Source organism: Calidris pugnax, unplaced genomic scaffold, assembly GCF_001431845.1.
Source record: "Calidris pugnax isolate Ruff unplaced genomic scaffold, ASM143184v1 scaffold117, whole genome shotgun sequence".
Lineage (NCBI taxonomy): Eukaryota > Metazoa > Chordata > Aves > Charadriiformes > Scolopacidae > Calidris > Calidris pugnax.
Window position 1 is genome coordinate 773,111 of NW_015090834.1, and position 12,324 is coordinate 785,434.

Sequence of the window (12,324 nt, forward strand, 5' to 3'; positions counted from 1 at the left end):
TCTTTACTAGGTTAATCACTCTTCTGCCAGTAGCTGTATTTCCTCTTTCCAAAATCTCTTAGCACACATTTTTGTTATCACCTTCCTTCAATAATCAACTGTGGAGAACACATCGTGTGTCAGTTGCAGGGAACTGAGGACTTCCAATACTGAGGAGTAGCTTTTGGTGACCCCAGAAAGGGAAAGTCCCTTTGCTTCACTCTCCCTGCGCTGGTCCCAATACTGCCTTCCTTGTAACTTCAGCCATTCTGTTTGCCACTCTGATAAAAGTGTACGTGTTTGTACTTTTTTTTTTTTTTTTTAAATAAATACTGCCCTAGTATCAGGGAGATACATAAAACCAGCAAGAACGGATAGCGAAATTTAGCCCAAACTCAGAAAATAGCTGCGTATCTTTACCTGCTACAGGGAGACATAAAGTGAAAACACAAACTTTTTACTTTAGAGAAAGGTCATCAGTGTTTCAAACCTACTAGGTATCCAAGGATACCTACTCAGATGTTCCCCCAAAGTCAGCTCCCATAAGAATTCAAAAGACAGATTCAGCTCCTAAAACACTTCTGAGGTGGCATTTCCATAAGCAAGACACCAATCTATGTTTCTTGGATGGGGCAGGATATATACAGCAGAACATACCTCCTTCATCACAGGTAGCAACCCAGATCAAGCTGATTTCTCACAGGTATTTATCATCTCGCTGTGATCATAACACAAGAAATTAGACCGCCAGGCGAGGGATGCTCAGCATTCCTGCCAAGCAGCTATTTCAACTGGGGTAGCTGGTGCTCAGTTTTCCTTAAATTCAGGCCCTCAGTTGAGAAGAATCACAGCGCAGCTGGAGCTGTGATCACTCCCATGCCTATCTGAAGCGAGCTGGTTTTCTGGTTGAGATAAGAGTGCAGCAGGGCTTAGATCAGAAGAGAGCATGGGAATGACTAGTGTTGCCACTTCAGACCACACAGCCTTCATTAATTTAATCATTACTGCAAGCACCATTAGTACATCTAAAAATAAGTCACTTCAACAAGGAGAAAGTTTCCAAATTCTATGTTTCTATTTCTTTTTAATAAAGCTCAAACTTGCTAACAATATGCTGCAGCACAATGGAAAATTCTCATTTATAAAATAATGTAAAAACTCTCTGGTGTGTGGGAAGAAGATAAGGGCTGTTTATCAACAGGAATAAAATGATTGAAATTGGAAATAAGATGCTGGATATCCTTCATTTGCAGACTGCACAGCTGCAATTAGCAACACAAAGAAGGTATTCACCACTTCAAAAATCTTGGTGCACTGATGCACCTTGCTAAAACTATCTGCAATGAAAGGTTCTGCCTCAGAATATAATTAATTTTAAACACAGGAAATTTAAAATTCATCTAAAGTATTTGTATTCTAAATACTATGCATCTATTTAAATGATGTATATATTCCAGATACTTGCACACAAGTATATAAGCTTATACTTCCCTGTGATAGGACTTCAGTCATTTTTATTTTCTATTAAATATCTATATAATTGACACCAACATTTTTTTATCTCATTTCGTTCAGCATGCATGGGTCATTTATAGAGCTAGACACAAATACCATCTGAAGTGAGAACACAAAATAAAGCTTTTTTCCTTAATGTGCAAATTTAAAAACTCTTTCTATAATTTATTTTATAATTCCTTTTCTACCACATTGTACTTGCATTTAATATCACTTCAGCTGAAGTACAATGTAAATTTCTCACCAAAAGACTCCATCTTCAGGAGAAATGTCTATGTTTCCAGTCTTTGTATCTCCTATTTAGCATTTTTCAAATTAAATCTCTCCTAGATGAATCCAGTATATTGCTCGGCAGTTATTGAAATTTATGAACATGTTTAAGCTCTTTCATACCGCTGTTAACCATTATGATTGCCTCCTTTAAATCTTTCATTTTATAGCTATCACTTCAGCAGACTGTATTGGTGACATTCATGAATTTCTCAGATTGCAACCGTGCCTCTACTTAACATCTGAGGGTAGAGTTATGCTTCCAAAGCCATTCCTTGGTTGTCTGATTTAACCTCCTGCTCCACTGAATCCCCAAATGTTGTCTCATCAAACTGGCAGAAGGCTCACGTTTTGGAGAATTACCATCATGGTCTGTGGGTCAGATTGTCACCTCTGCTTCCTCTGAACAAAATACCCAGGAGCAGCTGTTCTCAGCACCTCCAAATCCCATCAAACACCAAGGGTACCACCTCAGAGCCAAGGGAGAAGCAATTTCTTGGCATGAGGAATGACACCAGGGGAGAGGTGCACAGGAGCAGCATGAGTGTACCTATGAAGCTGAAAGCTTCAGGAAAGGGACCCCATCTTACCCCATGTAGGTAGGCTGGGCTCCTGGCTCAAACCAGCCAGAATCAGTGCTCCAACCCAGCTCACAAAGCTTTTCTATTCCTACCCCTGCTACAGCATCCTCTCTCTTTCCTTATCATTGTCTAATGCACAGAGCGAAACAGCGGGATCAAGGGTGGTGACGTGTAGGGGACGCCTGTCTCCAGGTACACCTCATAGCATCGACCACAGCCAGAAGCACTAGAAAAGCTCTCTTAGCAGTCTGAGTGACCAGGAGCACCGAAGCTCCCCCCCAGGGCCCTGTTTCCACCAGCTGATGGCCTGTCCCCAGATGGCCTCGAGGCAGCTCCTTCCCCACCTCTGCTGCAGCAGGGGCCGGTGTCCCACCAGTGTCTCCTGTCCTCCCAGGAGAGGAGCTGAGTGGCCACGTGGCCACACCACCTGGTGCAAAAAGCCCACCCTAATGGCCAGGAACACAGTACCCCTCATGAGTAATGTATTTCATTTCTAACAAACACTAATAACAACACACAGCTAGCCCAAAGCCATGCATTTAAGACTGGGGGTCAGGCTCCTACAGCATATGGCAACAGCCCTGGGTCCAAACTCAACCGGCTGTAGAGGCTGCGCCCCTTCTCGATAAAGATATGTCCACCCCTGATTTTCTTCTGCCTAAGATTTAGAGATTGGTATTTCCTGTTGAAAACAAGAAATTCTCATTAGTGGGTTTCACAGAACCTGTGTTTTTCAAACTCTGGTCTAAAAATCCCAAAGGACTACAAAAGGTATGTGAGGAAAGTCAGGTCTGCTGCTGGGACACACACTCACTTCCCAGGCACCTGCATTACTTTCCTGGCAAACTTTTGATTTCCTGACACACAGCCTTCCCCAAACACAACACACACACGTGCACACAGACAGAGGCAGATACTGGGGGAAAAAAATCAGAGGACTTGCCTGCTAGGTGAAAATGTCTCCATTTCTCTCACCGTTAAGGTTTTTTTTTTGCAGCTGGAACACGTTTCCTCAAATACCAACAGAAAATAGAAACTGAGCTGAAAATAATTCTGTGATCAAGCATGCGAGCAAGCCTGCCCAAATATCAGGGCTGGAAGAGGAAAGCTGACCTTTCCAAAACACACAAAATCCTAGTTCTATTCTCACTCATGCAACCAAATCCAGAGGTGATGAAGACACAAATTATACAACTAACATAAACGCTTCCTTTCCCCCACTCCAATTCCACCTGTCTTTTAAACTATACTTCCTCAGGGCAAGCACCACCTCAGCACACTAATGTATTCCTGGAGCTGTGCAAACCCCTAGGCCAGCATCTCTCCATCTTTAAAATACCAGCACTCGTAGCTCTCAGCAAGAAAAAAAAAGAAATTCTATGCAAAAGCTATAGAGTAGCCACTCTGTAGGTAGTGATTATTAATAAATTATATTTTCTCTAAATACTAACAGGGATATACCGTGTTAATTCATGCCCAGCTGAACCAGGTGATGCTGCAGTCTGTGGCTGACAGTGCCATATCTTTAGGAGCTTTTGTATTCGCACACACCTGTATGCAGATGCACCCTATACTTTCCTACAGTTAAAGAATCATTTAAATTCTGAGATGATGTGTCTAAACTGGTAATCACACATCTCAGCAGCAACCAAGCAGGCAAAGAACTCATTACCTTGTCCTCTGTTTGCTTACAGCATAAACAATTGGAAGTCAAACAGGTGGAGGTAAAGCAAAGCTTACTAAGGAGAGAAGAGTGTTTTCAAGCTGCCACCTCTGCCTTCTGCTAACCCCTTAGCCACTGACCCACTGCTGTGCTGGCACTGATGCCCTCTGCATGAGTCCACCACCACACTGGTGGTCCGCCAGGCTTGCCCAGTACAAGTTCTCCAGCTCTCCAGAACCCAGAGGTGGAGCTGAGTAGATCTGCTCTCGCAGACGGCAAGATCAGTTATGCCTCATTGCAGCTTTAAGCAGACATGACTTAAATACAGTTTGATTCATACAGAGAAAAGTCAGAACCTCAGAACTTGAATAAACAGTTCAGTGCCCAAGAGGGCTACTTATTTGTAGAGTAACAGAAAAGTCACGCTAGAAATGCCAACAACTCTGAACATGCTGCTTTTAGGCATGACTCATACATCTCCCAGCTTCACCTCCTGGTGTCTTACTAGCTCTTATTTTACTGCTTTATTTTTCCTGGTTATAAACAGTGGTAAATTAGAAATCAAAGAAAAATTAACTTTCAAAAATATTTTTTAAAGGTAAATTAAATACTAACATGACTATTTGTCACATTAATTGTTAGTGATATTAAAACTGTACTATATTTCACAAAAACATTCTCTTATTTTTTCATGTTATGCCATTGATACCTGGTAAAAATATTTGGTAAGTCCTGATGTTTAATTAAAACAGTTTTTAATAAGCTATTTTTTTTCCAGATTTCTTGCTAGGGTGAGTATAATGTGCCCAAGCTCATTTAAGCACAGTTCAGTGGAAAGCAAGAGCAAAGACCCTGCAGGGCAAGGACTGGGTACAGCTGCTCCGTTCTGCCCAGCCTGAATGGGATGCTCATCCAGTTGCTCTTTAAAAGAATGAAGATTTAGGGAAAAATAAACCAGCATAAGCATTTGCTGAATTAGAATTTTTTACTGTTTATTATTTTTCTAGATGTGCCCTTTTATGAGTGACCATTTCATGAAAGTAAATAATTTAGGGATTTATTATCAGAACCATTTGGGGTTTTCCTGCACGGTCACTTCATGCTCTATGCCCAGAGGACCACACAAGTTTGTGATTACAGGTTTGCAGGCACCAAGCACAACATTTGTTTCGTGTGAGCTACACTTAGTTTTCCCAACTCACACATTCAGGAAAACATTCTTTACAGTTCTGTGCAGCTTTGCTTCAGACATCACCTTCATTACAAAGTGGTGAGTGACCATCAGCACCCAGAGTATCCCAGGAGATGACAACTCCCACAAATCTCCCTGTGCTGTGGCTATAGTTAGACATCTGCTAATTCTCATAGTGAAATTCTGTCACAAAGGTAATCAGGCTGACTGGCGAAAGTCTAGGGGTAAAACCAAGGCAACAACACAATGGCACCAAAACCAGTGAGCTAATGCTGTGATCAGATCTTGTTGGTCCATTAATCAGGAGCTATAATCAACATCTGCAATTCCACTTCAGCAAAACTTATGTTTTGCAAGACCCCGGCCGCCCCCATTTCCTACTCGCCAAGTTCCCGTACCCAGCAGAAGATCACTGATTGCAAGGTATGGTCTTCCATGATTTTCACAGAAAGTTTGGTTTTGTTGGCAACCCCGTATCACAAGGTAGAATCATAGAATCGTCTAGGTTGGAAGAGACCCTTGGGATCATCGAGTCCAACCATCTCCCCTACTCTACAAAGTCCTCCCCTACACCATGTCCCTCAGCACTGCATCTAAACGGCCCTTAAACACAGCCAGGGATGGTGACTCCACCCCCTCCCTGGGCAGCCTGTTCCAATGCCCGACCACTCTTTCGGTGAAAAATTCTTTCCTAATATTCAATCTAAACCTACCCTGTTGGAGCTTGAAGCCATTCCCTCTCGTTCTATTGTTAATTACCTGTGAGAAGAGACCAGCACCAACCTCTCTACAGTACCCTTTCACAAAGTTGTAGAGAGTGATGAGGTCTCCCCTCAGCCTCCTCTTCCTCACACTAAACAGTCCCAACTCCCTCAGCCGCTCCTCATATGATTTGTTTTCCAGCCCCCTCACCAGCTTCGTTGCCCTAAACAGCCCAGGTAGATCTACTCTTCACGGGTTCTCCAACACCGTTACTGCAACCAGATTAACATCTTCCTGTACTGAACTACAGAGGGTATTTCATTGCCTTCAAATTCTTAAAAAGAATTATAATACTTGCACGTGGGTAGAACTAATTTCTGATTGAGTCAGGTGCCGCTGCGTGCTCCTAAACCTGACACGGGGATTTTAGCAGCTTCAGAGCACTTCAGTTGGCACCAACAGACCTCCTGAATCAAAGCCTTTGACACTTGTGAGACAGGAGGAGGATAACGGCAGGAATGACAGACATGTGAAACCATAAGGGTTATTAGAAGCCAAGCATCTCTCAGGGCCATAAATAACAGGGTAACACATCAGTAATCCCATGGCCATCTTCCTGACCATGTTGACTTGTCCAAGATAGCACCATGTGAAATAGACTCGAATTGACCAAACAGACACTGTTGATTCATCAGCCATGTAATGAATTAAGTGCCTGCAGAATTCACACATTGTAAACAACGAAAATGGATTTTTATTAATAATACTAATAGTAGCACTAAAATCTCTTGAGTCTTTCCTGTCTAAAATAGCTTGCTTACTCAACATCAGGAAAGGAGAGAGACCTACTTTACCGTGTCAATCACAAACCCTAATTTATTACACGCCTGTTTGATTTGCCAAGTTAGTACAATTACATGCTGTTGCTTCTAAATACAATTTAAGTAAAGGCAGGTATCAAAAAATACCCACACATTCTGATTCATTGGTATGCCATGCAGCCAAAGACTTGTAGAAGCTGTTAATGATACATGAATTATGTATGCTACAGCTCAATATAACATTTGGTGTGATTTAAACAGCATGAACTTTTAGTGAAAGTCATTTTGATTCTGTGATGTATTACACTTCGAAAACCCTTAGCAGGAGGTGGGAATTGAGTGATGTTCTCTGAAAGCTTTTATTTGTTAAGCATACACAATGCAGCTGCAACTGGATCCTAAATAATGGCAAGGAGGGAAATGAAAGACCCGATATAAAATTAGGTCGCTGCACAACTTGCTGCTGAGTGTGTCAGTGAGGGAACGGGAAGCAGCAGAGGGGAAGAAAACAGACAGGAATCAACCCTTCCCCGTTTCCTCTGCAGCAGCCGAACTTCAAGCTACCACAGTAATATTTCTCATTCTAAACATCACTGTTCCACTGAACATTTCACTCTGCAACACCGATCTGTTGGCTCGCAGTCCTGTGATTAGGCTGCCATTTCAATAACGAAGCTATGAATCACGAGCAGAAAGAGCCATCCAGTTGCTCGCAAAGGGTGAAAACGGAATTTGCCTAAGAACTAACTCATTTTAAAAAAGTTAAACGCAAGAAGAGGAAGAATGATTACAATGCAGGTGGATAACGTGATTCTTATTTTTATTTTAAGGTGGCCAAATTTTTTGGAAGGAATGTGAACGATTGTGACAGCACCAGTTTCTGACGCCCAAGGAGATCTTTAAGCAATGACCCGTTTCCTACTCTTACGTATCTACAGCAGACGGATTATTAAGATTTAGAAAATTTGTCCATGGACAAAGATGCTTCTTTACGAGCTCTGTTATTGCAAAATGTGGGTTTATTACTGTAGTATAATAAAGAAGCCTTTTCAGTGCACAACCAAAATCAGGGACCCATTTTATTAAACACTAAATGTTTGTAACTATAGGGATTTCTCTCCTTACTGTGATATTCTGGGTTTTTTTCAAGAGCATTTAGCACTGACCTATCTCCTCTATCACTTCTTAAAGAGAAACAGGCCATTGACACGGTAGTAGCCACAGGAAAATCACCCAACAAACCATAATTCTGAAAATCTTGCCTCGAAACCAGCAGGCAATGACAGAAAACAAGTATTGCCCCTGTTTCATGGAAATAGAGGTGGTCTCCCTCAACAGCATTTCAAAAACTTCCAATCTAGCAGAGAAAATAACTGAGGTCTCCAGCACACCAGCCGAGCAGCTTTGACAAATAAGCTACTCCACTGTACAAAAGCTTAAATTTACTCATAAAATAGAATCATCCTTTTAGGGTCGAGTTTGACCATATGGAGTTCTTTTGATTGAATTAATCCCTTCTCCTGAAGTTTGAGACAGAAGCATAAATGTTGTGATATTCTTGCCAGGTATTTATAAACTGCCACGAAGCACGATGCCAAAGCCCATCAGTTATCTTCTCACACCAGCCCCTAACAAGGGCAGCCTCTTTTAATCCCGAAGACAAGCTGGCCAGGGAACGCCTGGAGTTTTCGTGTGAGGGATAACGTTGCTTCAGCATAACCTACTGGGAGCTGCCCACTGAATACAATCTGACACAAATAACACCTACCATTATCTGTCTACTAGAAATATGGTTATAGTCCCAAAAGACAGAAGGGCACAGAACCTTTACTCAATAAAATGAAATGAAAAAACAATCAAGCCTAAGCTCCTCATACCTACAAATGTTTCCTCTCTGAAAAGGACAGTTGTCTAATGCTTTAGATACACACTTCAGAAAATCTTCCATGACTTTTGCCAGACACAGCATCCACTAAAGGATTAAAATGTGCATATGATTTCTCTACACACAGAAAGAATTTCTAATTATAGGGAAGGCTTATAAAACCAAATCAATGTGAGTACAAGTAGATGTCAAAAAGAATCAGAGTAGTTACTTGTACTGTTCAAAGAAAACAGAAATTCACTTAAGCGTGCTTATTCCTGCAACACTCAGGAAAGGTTTTTGGTTCCGTTTGGTACAAATGTTTGGGGAATATTTACAAAGAGTGGTATTTTCAGCAAAGGCATGATGACACTCGGTCTAGAGGCAGATCATCAACAAAGTTATTTCCTATAGTAGGCATTCTGCTTTGCCACAGAATCATTATTACAAAACAGGGTTTATCAGATACAAAACTTGTACATCTCTCGTGTGCTTACAGAATGAAAGATAAACAACTCCTTTCAGAAGAATTTCCAAGATTTCAAGAACATCTGTACCCCCTGTGACACTGTTTAGGGACTCTGAATTGAGGAAGCTCCTTCTGTTTCAATGATGAGTCACATTTTAAACAGAACTCATTCAAAGAAAACCAAAATTGACATTGCTGATATTTTTGTCCTCTTTAGAAGAAAAACAATTGAATAGTAATCCCCAATTGCAGTAGATCTACCTGCTGCCCTGAAAGAACATGCTACTTGGGTGCTTTGCATGTTAAATGAATACATTTTTATTCTGACCACGGAGAAATATGAACTAATAAAAAATTCAGAGAACACAAAGATGATAGTAATACAATTGATTAGCAATAGCATCACACTGTTTTCCAGAGTGATTCATGTAATAGATGTGATGCACACGCTTATAACCTGCAGTCTCCTTGTACCGCAACTGGATCTTGTTCTCACTGGCCAACATTTTTCAAAAATACACCCAAGTTTACAAAAATACACCCATTCAGAAACCTGAACTTAGACAGATATATGTCTCCAGATATATGTAGTGACTTTAAGTTATTCAGGATAGCCCATTAAAATTAGCACGTTGAGTTAGAGTCCCATTATCCTGAAAAGCATTCACCCTGTATTTAGTTTGACAGATCCTGTTGTTTACCATTGTTCTTTTCTATCAAAACTAAAAGAAGATGGCAAACACCACTATAATAATTGTTCTTATGTTTTAGATACTGAATTAATATAATCTTTGATTTCAAAAATGCAGAATTCTGTGTTTGGGAACTCAAAGGAAAAAGAAAAGTGGGTGTAGATCAGCCTGGGACCTAAGAAAAGAGATACAATAATACACACACAGAGACTGAGATTAGACTGTTAAAGGGAGAAATGTTGTAGAAATACAGGCAAAACGCTAGTCAGTACCTGGGCCAAGGAGACCTCACTCAAACTGACAGAGAAAATGCATCTACGCAACAGTGGCTGTTTATGTGCATTATTTTACCTCTCTTAAATATTTGATTTTTGAAAGGTGTCCTAATACACAAAGTGTTCTTGCAGTGTTTAAAGTCTTCCAGAAAAGACAGTGGAACAGAGGGCCAATACTGCCGGAAAGGGCAAGAGAAGACAGTGGTGAGACATGGTGGTCCACCCAGTCTCTGCAAGATGCAAATTCCAAAACCTGTAGTTGGGAAATCAAAAGTCTGGTACCATCAAAAAGAGGGTTCAAATGTCCTGTGAATACAGTTGCTGATACCGGGGTCACGCTTCAAACTAGTTGGTTGAATGTTTTCAGCACAGAATTCAGCCAGACAGCTGCGGCGCCAGCATTGTGATTCACTCAGGTACTCCTGCCCAGGATGCCAGTTAGACAGAATTAGAAATTACTTTTGTTGAAGTGTTGATGCTGTTAGTTTTTGAGTTAGAGTCTCATTATCCTGAAAAGCATTCGCCCTATATTTAGTTTGACAGATCCTGTTGTTTACCATTGTTCTCTTCTATCAAAACTAAAAGAAGATGGCAAACACCACTATAATAATTGTTCTTATGTTTTAGATACTGAATTAATATAATCTTTGATTTCAAAAATGCAGAATTCTGTGTTTGGGAACTCAAAGGAAAAAGAAAAGCGGGTGTAGATCAGCCTGGGACCTAAGAAAAGAGATACAATAATACACACACAGAGACTGAGATTAGACTGTTAAAGGGAGAAATGTTGTAGAAATACAAGCAAAACACTAGTCAGTACCTGGGCCAAGGAGACCTCACTCAAGCTGACAGAGAAAATGCGTCTACACAACACAGTGTCTGTTTATGTGCATTATTTTACCTCTCTTAAGTGTTTGGGAACTCAAAGGAAAAAGAAAAGCGGGTGTAGATCAGCCTGGGACCTAAGAAAAGAGATACAATAATACACACACAGAGACTGAGATTAGACTGTTAAAGGGAGAAATGTTGTAGAAATACAAGCAAAACACTAGTCAGTACCTGGGCCAAGGAGACCTCACTCAAGCTGACAGAGAAAATGCGTCTACACAACACAGTGTCTGTTTATGTGCATTATTTTACCTCTCTTAAATATTTGATTTTTGAAAGGTGTTCTTGCAGTGTTTCCAGTCTTTCAGAAAAGACAGTGGAGCAGAGGGCCAATATTGCTGGAGTGGGTGAGAGAAGACAGTGGTAAGACATGGTGGTCCACCCGGTCTCTGCAAGATGCAAATTCCAAAACCTGTAGTTGGGAAATCAAAAGTCTGGTACCATCAAAAAGAGGGTTCAAATGTCCTGTGAATACAGTTGCTGATACCGGGGTCACGCTTCAAACTAGTTGGTTGAATGTTTTCAGCACAGAATTCAGCCAGACAGCTGCGGCGCCAGCATTGTGATTCACTCAGGTACTCCTGCCCAGGATGCCAGTTAGACAGAATTAGAAATTACTTTTGTTGAAGTGTTGATGCTGTTAGTTCCCTCCAGACTGAGACGGTGTTTGTCAAGGTATCCAACACACAAAAAAACTCCCAAGGGAGATGAGGAATACTGAGTATGGCAGCATTCCCCATCGGGCCCACGTAAAAGGATGGATTTCTTCTTTGTTTTCCTAAGTCACTGTGTTCTAAAATCCAACATGCTCAGAAATATGACTTGAGATGCAGTAGAGGAAGGTGCCAAAATTGTTAAAAATACATACATCTTACCTGCAGCGGCATACAAATATAAGTGCTGCCATGTTATGTTGTCAACACGACAGCAGTCACAACCAGGTAAAAAAAGAGAAAATGATTTTATTGAATTTTTCTTCTAATATATATTTTTTTTCAAAACCACTTTAGAAAAAGAGAAGAAATAAAAAGCAATGACACTTCCACTTGTTTTTTAAAAACTAAGAATTGGATTTTTGACATGTTTCCTCCTGCATTTTCTCCTTCTTTGTCTCAGTGCAATAAAAATAGTGCAGAAACTGTGTTTCTTTCACGTCCTCCTTCCCATTCTCCTCCTTCTGCCTCACCTTTTCCATTTTCAAAGCCTTGCCAACTTCAATAAGTTAGCGGCAGAAGGTGGCATTTCATTTTTCTTTTGTCCCTAACTTTTCCGAAGCTGGAGAAGTTTTGCAAAGTATGTAGGAGAACAGGGAGAAAAGCTTGTCTAAATCCTTTTTTTTTTTTTTTTCCCTTCTTTGAAATTCTCTGTTTGTTTCTTACTTATTTAAAACTGAAGTTTAAAAAAAAAAAAACC